The following is a 26,198-nucleotide window of genomic DNA, read 5'->3' as shown; positions in this document are numbered from 1 at the left end:
ACTTGTTGCACTAAGCCATAAACCGTGATTACAAAGCAGAACTGCTTGGGTTCCTGTGAAGCTGGCATCCATTGTCCGACATGATGGCTTTGTGCAATGTGTGAACCCACCTGTGTGTGGAGCAACAGGGCTAGTCATGGAAAGATCAGAAAGGAAGAAAGCCAACTTATTCCATTGTCCCAATCCTTCCCAAAGCAAAGCCTAACACCCCAATCCTTTGCAGCACATCCCAGCACCAGCCTTCTCTGCCAGGATCCAGGAACACCCCCCCACCCCCCTCTTCTCCCCGCCCAGGATTCAGAAACGGGAGCCCAGAGAGCCATTCAAGCTTGCGACTGGCTTGAGCTTTTAGCTGCCTCAGCTTCCCTGCTGCATCAGCCAGTCACCCCCAAAGCACATCCAGATGCCTGCATCCCAGGCAGAACAAAGGAGGAGGGGAGGGGAAAGCTTGTGGTTTGCCCCAGGAGGGTCAGCTGCAACACCCACCCATCCTTCTCTCTTCTGCAGGCATCTGCTTTATGCACACACCCATTCCCCAGACGCTTCTCTCCCTCCCCGACGTTTCTGGGTTGTTTCACAGTATGCCTAAACCGAGTGCGGTAGAGACTTATGATTCCACACAGCTGAAGCCAAAATGGCAACCTGGCAAACTACACCCTGCCCTCCCCCCTCCTTCCCCCCCAACATTTAAAAGACTCTTTCCTCCAAATAATCATGTGCCACTGAACCTGCCTTGGCATCCTGCTTAAATCAGCTAAGCAACAGGATGACGCCACCCGGCTTCTTGCTGCCCTAAGCAAAGGACCACCCTAAGCCAATGCAGGCTATTCTCTTTGTCCTCCTCCCTCCCCCCCCCCTTTCCATTTGGTCCCATGGGTTGGAGCACATCTTCTCTAGGGGGCCAGCAAGGCAGACTACTCATCTAGAGCCACTCGGCATTTAAAGTGGGGAGATGAAGGCGTCAACCTCTGACCGACTGCAGGCAGTTTGATCCTGACCGGCTCATCTTTGACTCAGCCTTCCATCCTTCTGAGGTCAGTAAAATGAAGAGCCAGATTGTTTTCTTTTTTGGGGGGGGGGGGCAATAGGCTGACTCTGTAAACCGCTTAATAGGGCTGTAAAGCAGCGTGAGGCGGTATATAAGTCTAAGTGCTACTGCTATCGCTATCTGTGTCTGTAGTTTGGTGCTGTGGAGAGCTAGGCTGGGCCAGTGAGCTGCCCCCCCCCCCATTCAACTCCCTTAGGACAACACACACAAAAGCCACACGGTTGGAGGCAGGCCCTCGCCCTGTCTCAGTGCAACACAGTCGCCTTTTGCCTGTTTGCAACAGGCATATCTGGACTTTGTCCACAATGGCCAGGAGACCTGGTTTTTGACAGCCAGCCCCTCTTTTTCCAGCCCCTTCGCCGGTCCCTCAAGCTAAGTGAGTGGCTATTGTTGTTATTTATGAGACTTCCCAGATCAAGTAACAATCTCTTTTGTTCCCCCACCCACCCACCCCCAAAAGGAAGGGTGGGAGTGCCTGCCTGTCCAGGCTAATCTCTAGTAGCGATGTCATTGTAATGTACTCAAAAAGAGCAAGCTTTAAAAATGCTATTAAGGACCCAGTGCATTTTCTGCAACTTAATCTTCATATATCCTGCAATAGGATTTACTGAGAAACCTGTCCCCACAGCTGCCCGCCCCCTCCCTGCTTTCCATCTTCTACCTAAAAAGAAAAAAGAAAAGAAATCCAAGACAGAATAACAGATTCTGTATTGCAGATCAAAGTTAGAGACGGGTGGTGGGGATGTTCTGAGTCAAGTTAAAATTAGCAAACAGAAATAGTTACGCAAACTGAGAAAAAAAGTTAAGATTTGATAATGTTTATTCCTATCTGAAGAGGGAAAGAGCACCATTAGATACTAAGTACCTGTTTGGTGTAGTGGTTAAGACACTAGGCTAGAAAGCAAGAGACCATGAGTTCAAGTCCTACCTTAGCCATGAAGCCCGTTGGGTGACTTTGAGCCAGTCACTCCCTCTCAGCCCAACCCTCCTCACAGGGTTGCTGTTGTTGTTGTTGTTGGGAAAATAGGAAGAGGAAGGTGTGTTGGATATGTTCACTGGCTTGACTTTTTTGTAAAAATAATAAAAAAATGGGATACAAATAAATACACTGAGGACTAGAAACTTGCTATTAGAAATCATATGTAAATGTATTTTTTTCCCCTTCATTCATTTATGTCTGATTTTCAGAGACTGCTTGGGCATGTTTTCTTGACAAGGTTTTTCAGAAGTGGTTTGCCATTGCCTCCTTCCCAGGGCTGAGAGAAAATGACTGGCTCGAGGTCACCCAGCTGGCTTCTCCTGCTAAGGTGGTGGTGCTAAAGCTCCTGGTCTCCTGGTTTTTAGCCTGGTGCCTCAACCACTACACCAAACTGACTCTCATATACATCAGGATGCTTGGTAGCCAGCTTTCTGTTCTATTCTGCACTTTTACTCTGCCACACATTAAAGCATATTTATTTATTTATTATTTATTTATTTATTTAGATTTATATACCGCCCTTTCCCGAAGGACTCAGGGCGGTTTACAGGGTATTTAAAAGAAAATCCATACAAAAGTTAAAACAATTAACAATTACATACATATACATATATATATACATACATACACACACACAAATATACATATATACATATACACATGCATATATACATACATACATACATACATACACATATACATATACGTGTGTGTGTGTGTGTGTGTGTGTGTAAATATTTATTTTTTGGATTGCTAACAAAGAATTAAAGGGAGACTAATATGGGACCTAGCAAGGTATTCTAAAATACTTAACAAACACTTAACATACACACACACACACACACACACACACACACATATTCAAAACAAGCAAGCAATGAAAAATCTGGAGGTTGATTGGCATGGCCCAAATGCCTACCCAGAATGTGGGTTCAACCCATATGGGGGGCACTCAGATTACAGCCCCACTCTTTATGCATGCATGTGGCATTAAGGGGGGGGAAACACTCCCCAGCCCAGATTCTCAAAGAGGCAGGCCTTAACTGCAACCAGGTTCTGCCTGCACAAGATGGTGCGCAAAGGTGGTGGGGATGGCAGGGGCAGCTGAAGGGGTCTGTGCGGATGTGTGTATCTGGCTTTGTCACAGATTGGTGAGCAAGTTAATCTCAGACTCCCTGACACGTGGAATAAAATCACGATCCCGTAATGGAATTCATTCGTCTTCCTGTCCTGGGAGAGGCCAACTCCAGCAAGGCATGCCAGAACGGAAGAGAATAAAACATCAGGGCAGGGGCTCGGCACAAGGCAACAGGGTCACAAGCAGAGCCTGGAGGGAGGACCAGGGATTAATCCTCCCTTTTCCAAATTCATTGCTCGGAAGCCAGGGAGCAAAGAGGCCTGAGGTGGGAATGAGGACACTAATTTCAGCCTCTTAATGAGAGATGTTTGCATTGTACCGGCAGGGTCACTTTAGAGCACCTGCAGCCCAATAAAATAATGACTTTGTCACCTGGGATGACCTGCCACCCGAGCAAAAGGAATCACATCTTGTTCAATCAACAAGCACAAGCAAGTCAGCACCACTTCAGACCTTACACGGCAACACGCTTCAGCTTGCTACTAAGTCTAGTCTTCAATAGGGACAAGGCCAATATTTGATCCACCATTGGCCAGCCACAAACATGGGGTGGAAGAGGATGGTTTTTCTGCACTGCAGTGTCCACCCAGCTTAAACTATGCTGCCATGATTCAGAGCTAGCTATCATCGGTAGTCTGATCCTCCATGTATTTACCCAAAACTCTTCTGAAATCATCTGAATTGAGGACCATCACCACCCTTGGTGGGCATCAAATCAACAATATGAGGATGCTTTGAGTATATTTATACTTCACTGAGATGTTTCTATTTCAAGTGAATTCACTCACTTTCTCAGCCAGGAACATCAGAGATGGCTTGCTCCACCATTTTAGAGTTAAAATTAAGACTCCTTCTACCTTCTACAGCAAGGGTCTCCAAACTTGGCCACTTTTAAGACTTGTGGACTTCAACTCCCAGAATTCCTCAGCCAGCCATGCTGGGAGTTCTGGGAGTTGAAGTCCACAAGTCTTAGTTGCAAAGTTTGATGACTCCTGTTCTACAGCATAAACTAGACCAGGGATCTTCAAACTTGGCCCTTTTGTGACTTGTGGACTTCAACTCCCAGAATTCCTCAGCCAGCATGCCTGGCTGAGGAATTCTGGGAGTTGAAGTTCACAAGTCATAAAAGGGCCGTGCTTGAAGACCCCTGGACTAGACCTTCATGGTAGCTCTTCAGTTTTATAATCCCCCCACTCCTAGCTGTTCCCCATGTCTTGGTTTAAAGCATGGTTGTCCAATCTTTTGGCTTGCCTGGGCTGCACTGAACATCTTGGGCCAAAAATATATAGTATAGTTAATGTATATAAATCACACAATAATGTTAGAAGTTTACGATTTTGTGGAACCACATTACAAGCTATCCAGGGCTGCATGCAGCTCTTGGGCTGCAGGTTAGACCTGCCTGGTTTAAAGGAACTTTGAGTGGGGCAGAGTTGAGCCAATGCAGGCAGGCAATTGTTGGTTTCACAAGGATCTAGACCTTTGTTTTTCAATCTATCATCCTGATCATCTGATCCAACATCAGGATGACAGATGCAACAGAGTTCCTCTCCCCAATCCAGGAGTTGCAATCCAATACATCTGGGCAATACTAAGGAGGGAAGGACTGCCACAGTGGATGGGGATACGGACTGCTTCCAGTAAGACCCAAGGAAGGATTGGAGCAGCTGCAACTTGCCTTACACTCTGTATCCATCTGACATAGCAAGTTGCACCTGCCGAGATTCTCTCCTTGACACAGCCATCAGTAACGTAATGGTCTACCCTCTTCCGCAGCCTATGCGATACATCACCGGTAAAGATTGTCAACCTATGGTCATCTCTGCAAAGCCTTAAATGGCAAAGGGCAAAGGAAGACAAAGAAGAAGACATGAGATGGCCAGCTGCAGTTTCCAAATCCAGTCCAGATTTGTACTAGCTGACATGCTGTCTTCAGAATTAAGTGTCCTAGAGTGCCGGAAGATCCAGGCTCAGGCCACTTGTCAAAGGGAAGCACTTAGCCGTCTTGATTTAGTCTTCAAAAGAAAGTCAAGTCAAGTTTTACTTCTCCGCCTAGTCGACAGTCCTGCATTCTTTAATGGTCTCCTGTCAGGTGCAAGAAATCAGGAACCACAATACACAGGTAGCCCTTGATTTACAACTGCAGCCGAGTTTCAAATTTCTGTTGCTAAGTGAGACAGTTGTCAGTTTTGCCCCATTTTATAACCTTTCTTGCCACAAGTCGTTAAGTGAATCGCTGCAGTGGTTATGTCAGTAACATGGTTGTAAAGTGAACCTGGCTCCCCCATTGACTTTGCTTATTAGAAGGTCGCAGAAGGTGATGCCAGCCCCCCCCCACGTTGCAACTGACGTAAAGATGAACCAGGTGCCAAGCGTCCAAATTTTGATCATGTGCTGCAATGGTCATAAAGTGTGAAAAACTATCATAAGTCGACATTTTTTTTTTAGTGACTTCAAATGGTCACTAAATGTTCTACTGATGGTCAAGGCAAATTGGCACCAGATAATTGTCAACGGACTTCAAGGAGGCTGGACTTAAGTCTCTTTTGGGGGCATAGGGACTCCAGACTGACATGGATTTGACCCCACCCTCAGGCTCAGCCTGATCATCTCCTATCTCTCCTAGCCAAGTCTTAACCAAGGCCAAACCTGCTCAGGTTTCTAGATCAGCCAAACGTTGAGCTAGATGCTGCCGCTCAGATGGGCTGAATTAAACTCGGAGTATGCAGAAACTGAAGCCTCAGGCCTACCCATTGCCCCCCAAAAGCTCAGGTGTAGCACGTGGAACCCTTTCAAAAGCTGTGGCTGAATTGCAATTTAATGTGACCCAAGAAGAAAATAGGTAAATATATGGGGAACAGTAGGGAGAGTAACAGCATTTAAGGTAAACAAATGCAAAGTAATTCTGGCCTGTCCATTCATTTTATTTGAATCCCGGCATCCTATTCAAAGGCTAAGGAAGATCTTCACGGATACACACCCCCAACTATTGTGTAGCCCTGATCTAAACACAGAGGCAGCTGAAACTACCTTACAGGGCTGTTGCAGGGATTCTAAAAAGAGCCCCTTTGTTTTTAGGCAATTCTCTGCTCTCTGGAGGGAAGGCAGGAAAGGCAATATATAGGCAAGATTAAAGAACAAGATACAATATACCTGTTTTCTACTGCCCCAAGGTGGAAGCTAAGATTGCAACGTGCTCCAACTCTAAAGCTTAGGGCTTTTCCTTCAGAGCGCACATTTTCCTATCCCTGAAGGGAAAAAAAAATAGAATTTCTGAAAAAGGTATGAAGGCAGAGGGAGGGGGCACACTGGTGGCCCAAGCCTCTTTTTGAAGCCCTGAAAGCCTCTTCAGCCTGCACAACTGAATGCCATTTGCTGCTATTTTGAGGCAGGAAACAGAAAGAAGTGCTAAGCTTAAAAGGCACTATCACATAAAAGCACAAGAGAAAGAAAAAAAAAGAAAGAAAGAAAAAACAACCACAATCCCACCCTCTCCAAAAGCTGAAAGGCTAAAAAAAACAACACACACACAAAAACTGGCTGCTCCCCTAGACATCATGTGGATCCGCTCCCTTTTGCATAATTGACCCACCCAGTGTGACCCATCCCTCCTCCCAAGCCCACTGAATGCAGCCCCCAACTCCTCACCCACCCCATTGTTTCATCTTGGGACAAACACATTAATTAATGCAAAAACAAGGCAACTTGAATAAGGCAAAACAGAGCAGCAGAGCAAGGGGGGGAGGCTATACAGGGGTCTGCAACCTTGACAACTTTAAGACTTGTGGGCTTCAGTTCCCAGAATTCCTCAGCCAGCTAAAGTTGTCAAGGTTGCAGACTCCTGAGTTAAGACATCCCTGTGTATTTGTCACAAGCAGGACAAAGCTTGCATGGTCAGAGTGCCCCATGGACCGAGTAATGGTAGCCCTCTTGGACCACCACAGTAAACTGGCTACTCGTGAAGAGCATCCTTTTCGAGTGGTGCCCGTGCGCAGAAGAGAAAACACTCTACCCGTTTAAGGAAAACAGGATGTTGACATTGTTTTGCCAAAGTTTGGTTGGCCACTTCAGATCTAAGCTCCAAGGCAGGGGTAGGCAACCTTGGCTCTTTTATGACTCATGGACTTCAACTCCATGAGTCATAAAAGAGCCAAGGTTGCCTACCCCTGCTCCAAGGTGAAAAGAGCTTGGAGCCTGGCTGAGGAATTCTGGGAGTTGAAGTCCACAAGTCATAAAAGGGCCAAGTTTGAAGACCCCTGGCTTAGAGCATTAAGGGATGAATTGTGCAAGCTGTTCCTCTTTCATAAAACATTTCAAAAAAATTTTTGTCTGCAGCCCCAACTCAAAAGTTGAGCAGAGGTTCAAAAGAACAATTTTCCAGGCAGGAAGCAGTGCCCGAAGGGAAGAATAGCATAATATCTGGGGGGTTCACACAATCCATGAACCGTCAACCCAGGTTATAGATTGATGGATTAGATATGTATGATGCTGAACCCTCCGTGTTGTAAGCCTCTGGGAGTCAGAAAGGATTCAGTACATACAAATCAAATCCAACACCAAGTAATCAAACTATCTGCGGTAGCATAGGAAAAAAAATAGGAAGGAAAATAATTTGAGAAATACATTATATAAAACAAAAGTTGGAGAGCATTCAATTCTCTGGAAGCCTTTCGTTTTTAGCTGCCTTCCTGAACAGAGTCAGGAGGTCAGACTAACTCCTGGGGGGGGGGAGAAGGAGGCCAATTCATAGAATAGGCTCAGCAATAGAAACTGAAACCAAATGTACAGGTAGTCCTTGACTTACAACAGTTCATTTAGCGACCATTCAAAGTTACAATGGCACTGAAAAAGGGGACTTATGACTGTTTTTCACACTTACAACCGTTGCAGCATCCCAGGGTCACATGATCCCCTTTTGCAAAGCAATAGGGAAGCCAAATCCACTTAACAACCATTTTATTAACTTAACAACTGCAGTGATTCACTTAACAGCTGTTGCAAGAAAGGTCATAAAATTAGGTCTCATTAATGTCACCTAACAAATGTTTAACTTAGCAACAGAAACTTTGGGCTCAATTATAGTCGTAAATTGAGGACTACCTATATTCATATAACTTGCCATCCCCAAACAAATATACTTGGGATCCTGGAAAATGATGCAGCTGCTTTAATTAGACACAGGGGCTTCATATGCATTTGGAAACACCTTTTCCAATCAGATCCAAAGCCCAGCCCAACCCTATCACATTTTACCTTAACTCAGGGGTCTTCAAACTTGGCAACTTTAAGACTTGTGGACTGGCTGGCTGAGGAATTCTGGGAGTTGAAGTCCACAAGTCTTAAAGTTGCCAAGTTTGAAGACCCCTGCCTTAACTTATTGGCCTGATCCATACACCATCCTAAGATAATGACTTCCTACAATGTAGGGAATTCCAAACTCTGTAGCCCAGTATTTCTCAACTTTAGTAACTTTAAGATGCATGGACGTCCGTTCCCAGAATCCACCAGCCACCATGCTCTAGCCGTTGAACCCAACTCATGCTTCTAACTAAAACTGCTCTGAAAAAGATTTGGAAAGCACTGGGGTGTCATGATTGGAATATCAGATTAGACTGCAGGAGACTCCAATTTCCACACATTCTGGCAATGAATATTATTAACTCTCATCTGACCTATCTTGCAAGGTGGCTTTAAGACTAAAATGAGGTGAGATGTATGTGTACAGACTTCGTTCCTTAAAAAAAAAGGGGGGGGGAGTTTTACAGGTAGTCCTCATGTTACAAACGTAATGGAGACTTCCCATCGCAGTCGTCATTCATGATGGTCATAAAGTAGGTTCATCAAACGTCTGACTTGATTTTATATATATTTTTTTGCAGCAGTCATTAAGCAAACTAATGGTTCTGCTACAACTGTCAATGCCAGTTTGGGGCAAAATGCAGTCATGTGACCACAGGACATTGCAAACAGCTGTATATGTGGTCTGGTGGCTGAGCACCTGAAGTTGGGGTCATGTGACTGCAGAGAGGCCCAACCTTTGAATCCAGGTCATAAGTAGCCCCCAGGTAAGTCCATTAGAACTTTGAACAGTCACTAAGTGACCAGTTATAAGGTGACAACTAACTGGAAAAGCAATAAATCATAGGAAAAAAACTTTTAAAAGTCAGAATGTTATATTAGAAAACCCACACACAGCACAATACTGTATTAAATACATTTGTTTGTCTATTTTATGTATTTACTAGTAAATCAGGTCTATGCCCAGCAGATACACAGAGTAAAGACAATCTAGCTGAAAATGTTCATAACAACCTTAGAGACTCTTTCAGTAGCTGGAGAAAGTTTTTGCATATAAGCAAATTCCTTTTTCCTCCTTCCACTATTTTTTTATTCCTGCACATCAGCTTAGCTCCCTCTCCTGCTTTCAACAGTCCCCATGTGCCTCAACAAAAAAAAAGGGCAATGGTTTATGGGACGTCACCCAGTAACCCATCCCCAAGAGGGAATGAAAATATTGAGCATGAAATATCCTACAACCAAATCACTTCTATTTTCAGTGCATGGGGATCTGCATCTGCTTTTCTGTCCTACCGCCGTGGTTGTGTTCCATCACGCCAAGCTTTGTTGTGTACTTCCCAAAAATCCATACAGGGTGGATGAGTCCTAGAGAAATGGCCCTTTTATAGCAAATACCTTTCAAAGAAAATACTCTTCTAGCAAAACAGCCCACTTTATTGTTTTGGAGCCTGGCTATGGCTAAGTACACAGAAGGGTGGGGGTAATATACCGGGAGTCAAGTGACTCCTTATTACTAAGCTGCCAGAGTATTCACATCAAGAAAGTAGTAGAAACGCAGGTGCAGATAAGTTCGCTCCCCACCCCACCTCCAAACAAAAGTGTTTTCAAAATGGGGAATAGTCCTGAAGCAGGAGCATAACCTAGGGAACCGGATTGTAAGACTGGCTAGGGAGGTAGGGACAAGCTTGTACTTACTACACAAAGGGCCTTTCATGGAGGCTGAAGTTGACCCTTGCAGCACATCCATTCTTACAGAGAGCTAGTAGCTAGCTGGGTTACCCAAGACAAGAGCCCAGCGCCTTACAGAGATTGGACGGAAGCATAGGGAGGGTGTGGGATCCCTTGAGATTAAGGCACCAACATAAGACTGATTTAGGGACCCACGGCATCAGACGTTGTTCTGGGTGGCTCTGAGAACTCTCAACATGCACCTGTTTCATTGGTAAGAGGATTCCTCTTGAAAAGGATCCCATTCCTTGCAGGTGAGAGGAAGACAATATTGCAGGATTCAATCTGGGTTGATCACCGGGACCAGAGCTTTTGTCTTCTGAGCTTTTGTACTTGTGCTGGAGTCCATCCTCCAGGAACTTGAAGAGCCTTGGTGGAGCAGTGGGCTAATGCCTCCTTAAGTAACACCAGATGCCTGCAATTAGTGCAGGTTCGAGTCCCACCAGGCTCAAGGTTGACTCAGCCTTCCACCCTTCTGAGGTAGGTAAAATGAGGACCCAGATTGTTGGGGGCAATAAGCTGACTTTGTAATAATGCCGTTTGGGGGGGGGGGGCGAAAGCCCTAATAAGCAGGCATATACATAGAATGAAGGCTATTCCTAAGCACATTGGTTTGTGCTTAAATTGTAAGCCGCCCTGAGTCTTCGGAGAAGGGCGGTATATAAATAAAAAATTATTATTATTATTATTATTATTATTATTATTATTATTATTATTATTATTATTATTATTATTATTATTATATGGTGCCTGTTGTGTGTAGCCTTTTAGATGCGGATTGGGAAGTCAATGGCTGGCTATTAAGTCATTGGCTGTTGTTTCCTTGTGCTGCCAAGCCCTGCCTCCTAAGTACTTGATAAGCTGGGGGTAAATCAGCACTTCCTGTTGACTGAGGAGGGGCCTCTTTCCCAGGCTTCAATCACTTCCCTGACTGTTTTTGTGCCTGCTCATCCAACAATCTTGGTAGCTGCAAAATTGAATGTGTGTCTTTGTTTATTGCAATGTAATCATTGCAATAATGCAAAGATTCCCAACTGGGGGTGCAAGTCAATATTTATAGTGTATATACGTAATTCGTTGCCGTTATTTTAAACTTTTGTAAGGGTGCAAGAACATATCAGAAGCATTCTAAGGGTGCAGGGTATAGAAAAGGTTGGGAACCACTGCAATAATGTGATTCAATGTGATCACTGAATGATCACAACTGAGAACAATGGACTCCAGATTGTCTCATGTGCATCTTTCATATAAAAAGTGAATGAAGTACCCCATTCAGTCCCATCATAGCCCTTTACACCGACAGAACGAGACATACAATCCCCAGAGCCTGTAGTAGCAGAACAGGATTGCGAGAAAGAGGGCAAAAACTGGAGCAAAGGAAACTTGGAGCCAAAGGAGAATTCAGGGTCGAGGGAAGCGGAGGAGGAATCTCACAACAGGAAGGCATAACAGCACCACCAAATTCTTCCTTCCTTCACCCAGCCCAGAGCAGGCTCTCTGCCCTCCTGTGAACACTTCCTGTGTTTTCTGTCTTAACAGCGTCATAATTATACTAATAATAAAAAAGTTGCCTATCTGAAAACAGGAGATTTGTTGCTTAAGAGCTGATCTGCTCCTGCTGCTTATTCCTCACTTTAAAACTGTAATCTGCTGCTGGGGACACTACAATTAGCAGCCACCGAGATGGCTGCAGTGTCACAGCAGATTTGGATTTCAGCTGGGTCCTAAAAAAAAAAAAAGAGGTCCACACATGAAGCATTTGAAGGACCACTACCCTATTTTCAAGCAGGAATTATTGCCTTGAGGTTGTTGCCAAAACTACTGTGAGGAGGAGACGAAACCTGCCTTTTTATTGCACCCTGCACTCTAGAAGACAGAAGCTTGGACTTAAGAAGGTTCTCCAACAGAGACATCTTGGGTTCAGCTATCTCACCTAGAAATGCACACCTCTGCACGGCTGGGCATTTTGCTGGGAAGGACTTGTCAGACTGGTCGTGCCCTACAGCCTTGTAAACAAGCCTTCAGCACACCCTCTGTCTCCCCCAGGGCCAATTTTGGATTGCACAGCCCTTTGAACACAGCAGAAACGGAGAAGCCAAGGGTGTGTGTGTGTGTGTGTGTGTGTGTGTGTGTGTGTGCGCGCACGCATGTGTGTTTTGAAGGGACAGATGTTAAGGGAAGGCAGGACTAGCATGACCACCTCTTCCCCCCCCCCAACCCTGTGACGCCTCTAATCTTGGGTCATGCTGTAGCAGCTCATTACACACAACAAGCACCAGTGGGCTGGCAAGGAAGCCAAATTTGGTGGCAGATGAAGAAGAGGGTGGGGTAAAGGCTGGACGCCTCTGATTGATGAGGTAAACTCATTTCTCCAACCTTGTCTGCCCCCCCCCCAGCCTCCTTCTTAAGAGCAACCAGCTTTCCCTCCCCAACCTCCCTCCCCTCCCTCTACAACCAGCCATAAACCTGCAGAAGCAAGTCTGAATCCTTTTTCCACCCACTGCTGCCATCCATCAGCTGCCACGGGGTTAATTCCAGCTCCACCAGGTTATTTTCCCCTCAGTGCTTTTGACTCACTAATGATGTGCAAGGGACACAAAGAGACTGCTGTAAAGCAGATACACAACTCCCCCCTTTCCCTGTTCCCAGCACTGACTGCCTCCCTTGGTCTCCTCTCCACCCCCCACCCCCACCCACCCCACACACACAGACACAGCCCCCCCATGTTCCGGATACACCTGTGTGTTGCAGGGAAAGATATTAACTCCTTGGCAGCCAGACTTGGATCCTGAGAACAAATATTGCAGCCAGCAAAGGGAAGAATAGCCACAACTTCCCTGACCTACAAACCTGTGGGTCAGAGGCAGAGGAAGAAGCCCCGTCTACACAGGCCCGGCTTCCAGCTCAGTAAGGCATGGATTAGCCAAGCATGCTGAGCAGCATAGCAACCATATCCCACCTTGAAATCTCAGGAGACAGCCAGGAGATCATTAGCAGAGTCTCAGACCTGCTGCATTCAAGCAGGAAAAGGACTTATTCATGGGACTTCTTTATCTCCCCACAGGGTTGTCATCTCTGCCCCAAAGTCTCTCTAACCAGTGAGACAGGAAGTGGCATCTGCCTAAGCAAGCCCTTCTCGTAAATAAGGTACAGTTCGGATAGTCAGGGGACCAGCCCCTTGTGCATCTGAGAAGCAGGGTGATCAGCAAATACCTGGTTCTGCGAAGGAGATCCTCCAGGTTTCTTCACATCCTCCACCACCTGGAAAAAAAACAAGAACTGGGCTAAAAGTAGCAAGCCACTGTGGAAACCATACAATTCAAAATGAGGCTGTCACACGGTGGAATGTGCCTGGCGTACTTCAACCACCGTATTTTCTTACCACCAGAGAATTAATCAGGGAGTCTGTCTTTTTCCTTGATATAAACCTCTCTATCTGCAGGAAGTAGTTTTAGTCTGAAGGAGGAAGTAGTTGTGGATATATTTGGTCTGGTATGGCGGTGTAATAGTGCCCACACAAAACCCAACGGCTTCCATGAGGACTGGAGAAGAATTAAGAGTAGAATATATTTATAGGTAGTTCTCGACTTAGGGACCATTCATTCAGAGACGGTTTGATTTACAATGGTGCTGAAAAAAGGGACTTACGGTTGATCCTTGCACTTATGACTGTTTCAGCAGCTTCACGGTCTTCGCAATGGACGTCCCAGTTCTAATTATGGTCCTAAGTCAAGGACTACCTGTAGTGGCCTGCACCATTTTGTAAGTCACAGAAATGGCAAGAATGGACCCACTCCATGCATTCTAAGCTCCTCAAACCCACATATTTCAGTTTAGAGAACATTGGTGTTCTGCCTACATCAGTGTTTTTCAAGCTTGGCCGCCTTTGGTGTGGGCTGGGGGCATGGGAGTTGAAGTCTCCATGTCTGAAAGTTGCCAAGTTCATTTTTTTCCCCCCATCAGGTTAAGATGTCAAAGAGAGCACAAATGAGAATGAAGAGGAATAATGGCTTGTGTTCAAGCCAGGTCACTAATTATTTTTATTTTTATTTATTTTAATCCCATTTATATCCCGCCCTTCTCCGAAGACTCAGGGCGGCTTACAATTTAAGCACAAACCAATGTGCTTAGCAATATGTTGGCAGAATATGGGAATAGCCTGTGGACATTCAAGTTAGACCTTGATTTTAGGGAGCATCCTAGAACTTTCCAAGAGCTGCTGAGATGACAGTAGAAACAGAAACATTCTAGCTGTTAATTCACTGGATCAACGTGCGTTAATAGGATAAAAAAGTGGCTTGTTGCTGATTGCTTAATATGGTGGCTGAACCTAGTCACTGTGGTTTAAATATGCTTTATGGCTTGGAGCTGTTGCATGAATCCAATCACCATGACTTATTCTACAGCCATGCTTCAAACAATCCATGGTTTATCATAGGTGAAACTATTCCATCCCCAACTTGTTGGAAGTGTCACCATACATTTTTTTTTAAAAAAAAGAGAAAGAAGGACCGGTTTTCTCAAGCTAAAGAACATAGTCTGATGACCTTAACCACCACATCTGTAAGAAGTTTGAATACCCGCTTATCTAGCATCTCTCATTATCTTTTACTTGTTCCTTATCAAGAGAAAACCCAAAGATATAAACCCTTAAAAGTGATTTTTCCTTAAATTCACACAGGGGGATGCTATTGACCTGCTTAAAGACACATGTCACCAATCCTCTTGTCTTCAGATAAATGATTTCTGCAACCTATTTCTCACTTCTAGCATTGTAAGCAGATTTCTTACATTCTAAGATTCACATACTCTCTGTTTGCCGGATTCAGTGGTTTTGTGCGTATGCCCTCCCTTGAAGAAGGCATACCCCAAAACATTTTTTTAAAAAAATAATACTTAATCTTCTTCAAGTAAGGATGCTATCTTATTAACAATACTGTCTGAAAGAACTGTGAGAGGAAGTATGTAGGGAACTGAGCTGTGGATACTTAAGATCTTGTTTTAGCTCATCAGAAAAAAAAGACATCCATGCCTTCATTTAACTGATAATTGGGCCCCAAAATATTGACAAGGGCTATGCCAATACAACGTAGGATACTTTTCTTTTTTCTTTTCCCACAAAACTCCAACTCAGACACTAGCAGAGGTCTCTACACCACCCTATAAAATTCAACTCCCAGAATTCCCCAGCCAGAATTCCCCGACTCTCAGCCCCTCACTTCATAGGGTTGTGGATATGGGGAAAATAGGAGAAGGAAAGTGTATTAGGTATGTTTACAACCTTGAGTTATAATAAAGGTGGGAAATAACTAAATTTTGGACTTTGAAGACTGTCAAAGTCCAAAGGCTAACCAACATATAAAAATATTGGCATGTGGTCTTAATTAGTTGTAATTAGTAATTGAATGACTGCATTCTGACTATCTGCAGTTTTCAAATTATTTTCAAAGCAACCTCACATATGAAAGGCATCACAGCTATGAATCCTGGTTATTACTAGGGCATAGATCATGATCATTGGTCTTTCTTCATGTGGACTACATTCATTAGTTTTTTGGGGCATTAGAAATATGGACACACCACCAATACCAAGTATCTTCTAATGAGACAACTAATGTATTTTTTGTGTTACAATTTTGGATTGGGAAAATCCTTATCGAGGTCCTCATTTGGTCACAAAGCTCATTGAAGCACCCGATGATTGTAATAGGGATACAATAAAGTGAGATGTCCCAACTCCACACAGGCCACCTCAACCTTCAAAGAAAACAGGTGGGAGATAAATGTAGTAACAAACAAATAACCGGAGTTTGTTGCAAACAAGGTTTGGTTGGCTTCACCCCGGCTGGTGGTAGCACATGCTGGCATTCAGGAAGAGAGTCACTGCAGGTTGGCGAGTGTGGATTCTGCTTCCCCTGCCCCACCAAAGTATGCAGCAGTTGGTAGTTGCAAGCACCCTGCCTTTTGTTCATCATTGACCTGCCGAGCCAGAGGGCACCTCTTGGCGAGCTCTGCTCCATGCCCTTTTCCGCTGCTGAGCAGGCTGCCTCTCCCCAAGAACAGAATCACTAAAGGTCAGGAAGTTGCCACGAATCCAGAGAGGACGGAGCAAGGAGAGATGTTCTCACCCAGCCCTCCAACTGCCTGCTGCAGCAAATTCAATCTCCCCCACACAGCGCTTAAACTGACACAGACATTCCACATAAAATCCCCTTTGCTTGCAGAAACGCCTGCCCAGAGCTACAATCTGACCTGCCTGCCAGCCGTTATCCTTTCTTTTCTTCCTCCACGCCTGGGAGTGGAGAAAGATCTGGAAAGGAGAAGACATGTGGCTGTCTCTTGCTATAGCGGTACAAAAAATGGCGTCTTCCAGCTCGGTAGGTCCCTCAAGATTTGGCAACGCCACAAAGGTGCAAGGCCTAAGTCTTATTTTCAGAAGCAGCACACCATCTGCTGGCATGGCGGCAGTCGCTGCCCCCACCTAGCAACCCCAGACAATCCCATATTCACTATTAATCCCCGCTGAGGAGATAACCTGAGGCCAAGTGTTAGCCTGGAATAGCCAAGTGTGCCAATTAGAGGCATAAGGGGTGTCTATGTGGAAGGGGGGATGGAGAAAAGTGGAAAGAAGGAAGGTGTGGATAAACGAGCCACAGTTGAGAAAGGCTTGCTAGCACCAACCATCTGAAGGTTCATACCTCATGCGGAAAGTCAGTATCTACATCATCACTTAGAGAGCATTTGCTCTGATTTTGTTTGCTTCTTTCATTTTACTAACACTCCACTGCAACATTTATTCCCCTTTTTAGAGGAGAAGACAAGCCAAGAGAGACAGTCAATCCTTGGACCATACCTTGACCAGACACACAGACTTGGGTTATCATGTGGTCTGTGGGTTTCTAGCAAAACGGCAATCAGCTAATCCTTGACTTACGACTAGTAGCTTAGTGACCATTTGAAGATACAACAATTCACCCAAAAGTTACTTACAACCTGGTTTGATGTTATGGCCACTGCAGCGCCCTCTATAGTCATCAGCCTTTAGGACCAACTGCAGAGACAGTTAAGCACACACCCCATCCTCTCATCCCACCCCACTGGGTCCCCACAGGCCTTGGGTCTGCTTTCACTATCGCCATCAGGTCTCTGCAGGTTCCATTACAGTCATGAGTTGTGGACTACTTGTATATCAATCCAGCCCTCCAGTTTACAAACTACAATTTCAGCAGAAGGGAATATTTGTAACTCAAGGTTGAACGGGTGAAGCTCAGAGAGCACAAAGGACCACAAAAAACCATGGTTTATGGCTCACCATTGTGTGACCCAGTCAAATGTGATTTAGTCAAACCAAGTAGGAAGTTCCAATCTAATATCACAGCAACTATAATGGATCCTTATGGCATCTTTTAGAATTTTCAGCCTAGTTTGAGAAGAAAATCATGCAACTGAATAGTCTTCAACAGTCTGCAACTTTAAACCAGTGTTGTAGTTTGCTGGACTCCTGGATTCACCCGTAGATTTAGATATCTAAGTTTTCAGCCGCAGGTAGGATTGTTTTCCTTGTACCAACTATTTCCAAGACAGCCTGACTTGGTGATAAAAGATTCATATCTTGTTTACACTGACTGCAGTTACTGTGACATATTCTCTAGATGGGTTCAAAGAACATATTCAACCATAACATGGTTGGTTTGCTTATGGTAAAGCAAGTTGTGTGAACTCAAGACAGCATGATCTCTCCAACAAATCATGAATAACAAATAACTAAGCAAGGTGTTATGGCTTAGTGCTTTATGGAAATAACCTGGGCAGGCTCTTGAAAGAGAGGGGTAAATATATAAAAGCAAGTAACTGTGGCCGCCTTTCAAGATAATATGAAAATTTGTCTTAGTTCAGAAGGCTACAGGCAGAGTCAATTAGAAAGTCTGCTTTTGAGTGAAAGTACTGATTGCAACCTGTGAAGACTCAAGTGGCTTATGCTGATGTCACCAGAAGGACTAATGTCTCCTGTAGGAATTTGTTCAGTTGTTTATCTTCATTCAGTCCCACCGACATTTGAGGTCTCTTTGACAATAACACAACCTAGTGGTTGTACCCAAAATTTGGAACTCTTGACTGACATAGTTTCTCGCTCCTGGATCTCCAGTACAGCTGGGATGGGAGAGCATCAGGGCTTAGAACGTATGATTGTAGATTCAAAATCAGCGTTGATTCTGCTGATTGCCTGGAGTTTTCTTGGCTAGCTTTCAGAAGTCATTGGCACTGCCTTTCTTTTTTTAGGACTGAGAGTGAGTGGCTGGCCCAAGGTCACCTAGCTGGCTTCACGCCTAAAATGGGATTAGAACCCACATTCTCCCAGCTTCCATCCTGGTGCCTTAACCATTACACCAAACTGGGTTTTTAAGGCTAGCTTGGAAAGTTTAAAATAATCCCTTCCATGTTGTTGCCAAAAATAATTTGAATGTCACCATGGAGCTTCCAAGAGCTGAATTTAAACTGAAGATACACACGTGTGTATACTTGTCCTGTGGGGGGGGGAGGTGTGAGGATGGATATTTAGTTTGACAAATCTTTTAATGAAAGTCCAAGGAGAACCTCCTAGAGCTTAGTTAAAAACTTACACAAACCATGTTCTGCTTAAAGTTGGTTTATTAAATGAAAGCTCACGACCATGTTGGTTGGAAACATAAAGAGGCCTTCATCCTGCAGTGGATAGACGGCTAAAATGATGATGATTATTAAATGAGCTACAACCAGTTGGCTGGGTTCCTACTCTACACTAAAGATTAAGCAAGAAAACTATACTTCATTTTGCATGTGCCGGACAAGAAATCACACTTAGAATTCATAGTACCGGACCTTTGTTTTGCAGTGCCAAGAATCTGGAACATGAGAAATGAACAGTTTCCAGTCTTTTCTCCTAAACATCCTTTTTTCTCTTGCCTAAAATTCAGCTGTGAATGTAAGGGAAAAGGGGAAAGAATCACATTGTTAAATATTGGGGTCATTTGTTACCAATTATCAGTCATTTGGAAATTTATCCAGTAGATCCATACGTCTTCTTTCACTCCATGATGATACAACTGTTTGTTCTGCTGCTCTGTGTTTTAGGCAATATCTTATTTAATGATGTATTAACCAGTTGCTTTTATTATATGCACTTATTTGACTTGCACAGGCGTATATGCATTTTAGGTTGCTCTTTTTATATTGGATTTCGCCACTCACTTTTTAAAATGTAGTATTAGAATATAAACGCAACATACACGCGGAAACACAAAAATAAAGAGCGGAAGGTGTTGGTCTCCTTTAAATGGAGCTGTGGCCAGACATTTTGCTTAAGAGGAGCAATTAAAAAGAAAAGAAAGACTCTCTACCATGAATAGTCACACACAATTTGACAGATTTTACAATTATTTAATATTACCTTTTAGGAGGTTATGTATCTTAGGAGGAAGGACATCAACAAAGTTGTGAGGCTTGTGACTGATCATTCAAGTTGGGGAATGGGAGGAGAAAGAATAAAATGCTTGCCGTTATTCCATGTAATGAAAATTCTCAATTAATTATTAATTAATTAAATCCTCATCCTTTGGAAGTGCCGGAGACAGGAAGAAGTCAGACAATGGAGGGAGTAGAACAGGGGTCTTCCAACTTGGCCCTTTGATGACTTGTGGATTTCAACTCCCAGAATTCCTCAGCCAGGCATGCCTAGCTGAGGAATTCTGCGAGTTGAAGTCCACAAGTCATCAAAGGGCCAAGTTTGAAGACCCCTGGAGCAGAGGAACTATTTCCAAAAATTACTCCTGTTTGGAATTCTTTTCATTTGGAAAAGGCAGGGCTCATTTTTAACCAGGAAACACCCCCCACACACACACACACCTCCCAAAAGGCTTTTAAAACACTTCCCACTGAAAATAAAAAACATCTCGGTCTGGGACTGATGACTGACTCTGCCCACCCAGCCTTCTGAAGACCTCAGTCTGCCTAAAGCTCTTCAGTGCCGCCGGGGTCTCCTCCACAAACAGTGCCAAGCGAGATGAACCACAGAGCTGTCTTGATGGAAGGCAGCTTGCAACATGCCCAAGTCCAAGCCAACAAAGTAAACATTTGCTCCCAAACAAAGATGCACAAGGTTGAGCATCCCACACTGTTTTAGGTAATTTCCAATGTTTCTCCACCAGAGCAAAAGTAACAGAGCTGCTTGGCTGAGTTTTAGAAAATGTTAATCATGCAAACGCAAGAAAATGCTGCAGAGCTCAAGACTGCTGGAGGGCATCAAAATAGGGCAAGACCACCCATGCAGCTTTTTGGTTAACATTGGCAAGACGTAGCACGGAGCCTCCTGCAACTCAGCACTTGTAACATCTTGCTGGTCACTAGTTCAAGGAAGAAGTTCATAGCTTCTCTCTCTTCCGCCCAAATGACTTTTTAAAAAAATAAATAAAAAAAATAGCTGGCTTACTTTGTCATAGGAACCCAGTTACAGATGTAGTATGCTGCTTTGTGTTGCCTGAACCCAGCATAACCATTTGTAAAGCATGGTCTATGAGTTATAGGCAATCCTCGACTTACGACCACAATGGAGCCCAAAATTTCTGTTGCTAAGCAAGACAGTTGTCGAGGGAGTTTTGCCCTGTTTTACAACCTCTCTTGCCACAGTCGTTAAGTGAATCACTGCAGTTGTTTTAAGTTAGTAACCTGGTTGTTGAGTGAAACTGACTTCCCCCTTGACTTTGCTTTTCAGAAGGTTGCAAAAGGGGATCATGTGACCCTGGGACACAAGGGTGAAAAAAGGGTCATAAGCCACTATTTTCAGTGCCGCTGCAACTTTGAATGGTTACAAATGGTTGTAAGTCGAGGAGCATCTGCTCTTCCGCAATGGTTTATTCAAAAACATGACTGAGTCTTGACTGAGATAATAAGATGCCAACTTCAGTCAGATGTGATGAGGATCTGTGAACACACGTTCCTTCTCTATTATTTATTTATTTGCTATTATAATTTAAAGTAGCAAATGGGTGACAAACAAAACAAGAGAACTGCTGCCTTTAAGAGGACCAAAAATTAGCAAATGCAAAGCTTCTTAGAGGTTTTTTCATAGAGGGCCAGAATATATAACTTTGTATTATTCCCAAACAGATCTGTTTGTCAGGGGTCAATCAGTGCCAGATGATGAACTGAGCTAAGTCATGGCTTAATTTAAGCTCCAGCATGAACAAACCAAGGGGGCATGGTGGCCTAGTGGTTAAGTTGCTGAGCTTGTCAACCATAAGGCTGGCAGTTCAAGACCCAAGTTTCGTGTGATTGGGTGAGCTCCTGTTACTTGCCCCGGTTCCTGCCCACCCAGCATACAAATCCAAGTAGACACATAGGTACCACTTAGGTGGGAAAGTAACAGGATTCTGTGTGCTTGGCATATAGTCATGCTGGCCACATCATCACGGAAGTATCTTCGGACAACGCTGGCTCCCTCGGCTAGGAAACAGAGATGAGCACCGCCCGCAAGAGTCGGACATGACTGGTCCAAAGAAACCTTTATCTTTACCTTGAACAAACCATGAAGACTGGGTTCATGTAAGATGTTAGGTCAAAAACAAGCAAGCCACGTTATGGCTGAAGTGTGATGTATGAACCCAGCCAGCAAGAACCTGTTCACACATGCTGTTTAACCTCAGAATGGTTGATCTTTTATCTTTCCTCCAGCACAAAGCAGCTCCTGTTGCTTAGGATCAATGCAAAGCAACATACCTTCCATTCATGGCTTGTGTACAGCATTACTCCTGGGGTGATTTATTAACCATATACTGAACTCAGTGCAGATGACAATCCAATCAGATTTGCCATGGGAAGAATTAGTAAGCATCCCACAGTCAGCCTACACCCTTAACTGTTACTAATAGTTAACAAACCATGAAGCCAAGCCTTCCTGGCTACCAATGCTGTAACATATTAGGGAGGGCATTCTCTGCTTAACCATTTTAATTAAATTTATCCTCCACCTTTTACTTCAGGAGCTCAAAATGACAGAGACCCCCCTCCCCAGCTCAACTTCTTTCTCACAACCACAATTTGGTGAGATAATTAAGCACGATGTGGGAATTGCACTATGTTTAGTCTCTGGTGCAGGGTCTGCCAATCTTGGCAACTTTATGATACGTGGACTTCAGCTCCCAGAATTCCCCAGCCTGTGCCTTTGAAGTCCACAGTCTTAAAATCAAACACTGCTTTAGTGTACTGAAAAGATAACTTTTCTTTCTTTCTTTTTCTTCTCTCTCTCTCTCTCTGTTCCCTCCCCTTCCTCCCATTTTTTAAGCCTCTGATTTCAAAATAAGTCACAAAAAACACCATTTATTATGGTGCCATTGAGCAAGGTGATTTTTCAGGTTCCCAGTGAAACTGAAAAGTGCATTCATTTCCTCCAGTCTGTCCTCCTCTGCCTGTCCTTCTCCCTACCTTCATTCCCATACCTTCCTGCGGTTCTGTTTCTATGCTGGGCCACAGCCTCCCACATTCCACCTCGATAACCCCAAATTCTAGGCTCAGAGGAACTGCTTCCAATCAACACATCAAGGATTTGTGCACAGTTGGCTAGTTTGCATAATAAACATTTATCCGTACTTTAAACTCCATGCTGAAAGAAAGTCCAAGTTCCCTCTGCTTCAAAATTAGACAACGGTAGGAAAGGATGCAGGTGTCAGCAAAAGCAATTAGGGACCAGCTCCAATCAGACTTTTACACTCTGGGCAGGCACTCTTTGGATGTACAAGGCTCAACTCCTAGACTAGGAGTGTCTAACCCTGGCAACTTGTGGACTTCGACTCCCAGAATTCCCCAGTTGGCCATGAGAGTTTAAGTCCAAAGTCTTAACGTTGGCAAGGTTGGACGCCCCTGTCGTAGAACTTCCCAGCCGGCATGGCCATTCCTGAGAATTCTAGATGTTGCATTCACACGTTGCGGGATTGGAGGAGAAAGTTGTGGAAAGCTGTAACAATACACAACCAAACTCCCTTCCACCCCTTGTAGATAAGGCACATATTTGCACAGCAATCTACCTCCCCTCCCCCAGGAGGGCAAGAAATTCAAGTGTAGGTAGTTCTCGTTTAACCACAAGTAGGATGGGCATCTGAGCTGTAAAGGGAAGCACTCACTAAGTGAAACTACGACTGTGCTTATGCTCTTTCTTCGGCTTTACAGGCTTGCGAAGGTTGTGCACACCAGGCATTGCCGGTAAAGTCGTTTTTTTTTGTCTCTGTTGTAGCTTTGGACGGTCGCTAAATGAGGCAGTCACTAAATGAGGACTGCCCATAAAAGAAGACAAGGTCCAACTGAGTAAATTGCATCTAAGGTTCTCGGTGCATCTTCCACTGTTTCGAGGAAGTCAGCAACACCCAAGGATAGGAGGCAACTGGATCCAGAAAGAAGGGCGGTTGTTTTTTTACAGTACTTGCTTTCTTCTGGGTTGACCTATCTGATGGTGCTCCAAGCTTTTCAGTTAGCAACCCACCACACACACACACACCCAGCCCACCAATTCCACATTGTCTCCTCCCACCCGCCCCGCAACCTTCCTTCTCTGCTGTAGAGAGAACCGGTAGAGAAAAAGGAGAAGAACAAAAGGGTTCAGGATTTTGGGGAGGGGTCAGCATTTCAGGCGACTGGAGGAAAGCAGCCTGAGCTAATCAGGTGCCAAGTGGCAGCGCATGAGAGGAAGAAAATCAGCCGACTGCTGGCAGGGAGTCTCTGCTCAATCTTTCTGCAGGTTTCAGGCTGTTAGACAACTAGGCCAGAAGGCCTGAAAGTGCAATCAGCATTTAACCGCCAGGGCCAACAGCAATCACAGCGGTGAGAAGGAGTAGGTGGAGCGGTGCCAGAGCCCCTGAGAAAGGGAACAGGAAGCGCACCAGAATGGGCTGCAGCCTCGCCACCGGGGCTCCATTGCCACCTTGCTGCTGATGGAACAACCGCCCCTCTGCACCACCCACCTTATTCACTGCACACACATGTTGCAGGTATAGGACACCGGTTTGGAGAGCAGGCATGTGACTGCACACAAATAAACAGCCCTCTCCCTGAAAACTCAGGCTCAGAGGCAGGAGAGGCTCTTGTTTGCACAAATAGCCATTGGCAACCCGAGGAGGAAATCAGCCTGCTTCCATCTGCCAGCGCATATGCAGGATGGAAAACGCAGGCCGTCGACAAGACAGCATCAAAATGGGGGGGGAAGAGAGCAGGAAGGACCTACCACAGTAACCTTTGCAGTGTGTGTGTGTGTGTGTGTGTGTGTGTGTGTGTGTGTGTGTGTGTGCGTGTGTGTGCAGAGAAGAGCTGAGGCTTAACTCTTTCCAATCAGAGCCTAACGATGCTCCCCACTGATGCAGCTTGGCAATTCCGCCATCTCCCCTCCACCCCCCAACCCCAAAAAAGGCTCTGGGATTCCTGCCTTCAAAATCGCACTCAGAAGGAGCAAGAGTGCAGAGCTGAGCTGCTCGTTAAGGGCCGCTCATTAACAGCCCTCTGGGATGAGCAGGGTAACCAGGGCACCTGCGATCTCCGGCTAATGAGCTCCATTACTGTCCTGAAGCCCTAAGCACAAATGAGGGGGCAGAGGAGACTTTTCGTGATGGATGCCGGAGCGCTACAAGCCCCATCGTCCCCAATTTTGATGGCCTTGCACGGAGCCGTAGCTGACAACCGAATGAGTGCATGAGGCAAGCCGGGAGGGTGGAATGGGTCTGCAGTGCAAGCAAATCTGCGCAAGTCCGGTTACCACAGGCCCTCTCATTTATCCATGCATGGAGGAGCACTTGGTGCTTCTTTAGAGTTTCAGAGTTGAGCCATTGCAGGAGGGCAGAGAGAGAGAGAGAGAGAGGGAGGGAGGGAGGGAGGGAGGGAGGGAGGGAGGGAGGAAGGCAGGCAGGCAGGCAGGCAGGGAGGATACGACTACATCACTGCCACCACATCCCAGATCAAGGTTTTAGCCCCAGCTAGGAATTAGGAAAGGAAGCTTGATCTGAGTCACTGGAGTGAAGCCTGAGAGGGCAGGAGACTCAACGGCTGAGGAGCACTTGTCCTTGCCACAAGATGTGTGTGCTCCAGCCTCAGAACATCCCTCCTCCCTTTAGCCCCATAACGTCAGTTCAGGGCCCTACTGCTGCCATGGGTATGCGTCACCGAGTTCAGAATCTTGGCAAGGATGTGGGGAAGCTCACACAGGAACCCATCACCACAATACATCCTCTTGTGCAGAGAGGTAGGAACAGGATCTGAAGGAAAGCTTGGAGCATAAAAGAGGCCCATCTGTACATTTGTAATCAAGCCGATACCCTCCCTTTCTGTTCATTCCAAACCCACTCCCCTCCAAGTGTCTGTAGGGACTTGGGAGCAGCTGCCCTCCCCTCTAAAACAAGTCAGGCAAATTGACAGCCCCGCTGGGGTGCATGTGTTCCCCCAAAGTGAGCTTCATCAAGTTCCATAAGATTTCATCCTAAGGAAGGAGTCGGACAAGTGCAGTCTTGAAATCACCACCATCTGCATCGCTACCTTGGATTGATCTAAGCATCACAGTAGTTGACACAATGGGTTCTCTTTAGGTCAACTAGAGTGCCATCAGTATGATTCCCTGATGGAGAATTCTCAGTCTCCGTGCCCGACTACACTTCTCAAGGTTCCAGAGGAGAGAGGGGCCAACAGCTTGACCATTAAACTGATTTCAAACCAATCCACATTCGTAGCACAGATGTTCCTCCAGGGTCTTACTGTAAAGTCAATGTGGGATCCTTGTCCTTTAATTCATCTGAGATCATCCCCCAGACCCCAAGGGGCTTAGAAAACCCAAATGTGCCAAGCAAAATACGTGTGGAAGGAAACCATGCTCCAGATCCCAGGATGTTGCAGAAAGGGGAGTGGCGAGAGGGAGTGGCGAACGACTTCCAGAGCAACTGCTGTAATCCTTGCGAGCATCCCAACGCTAACAAGAGAACCTGCCATGCTAAACTGGTCCCTGT

This window comes from Vipera berus, assembly GCF_964194415.1.
Source record: "Vipera berus genome assembly, chromosome: 9".
In the NCBI taxonomy this organism is placed as follows: Eukaryota; Metazoa; Chordata; class Lepidosauria; order Squamata; family Viperidae; genus Vipera; species Vipera berus.
This window is presented reverse-complemented; position numbering follows the sequence as displayed.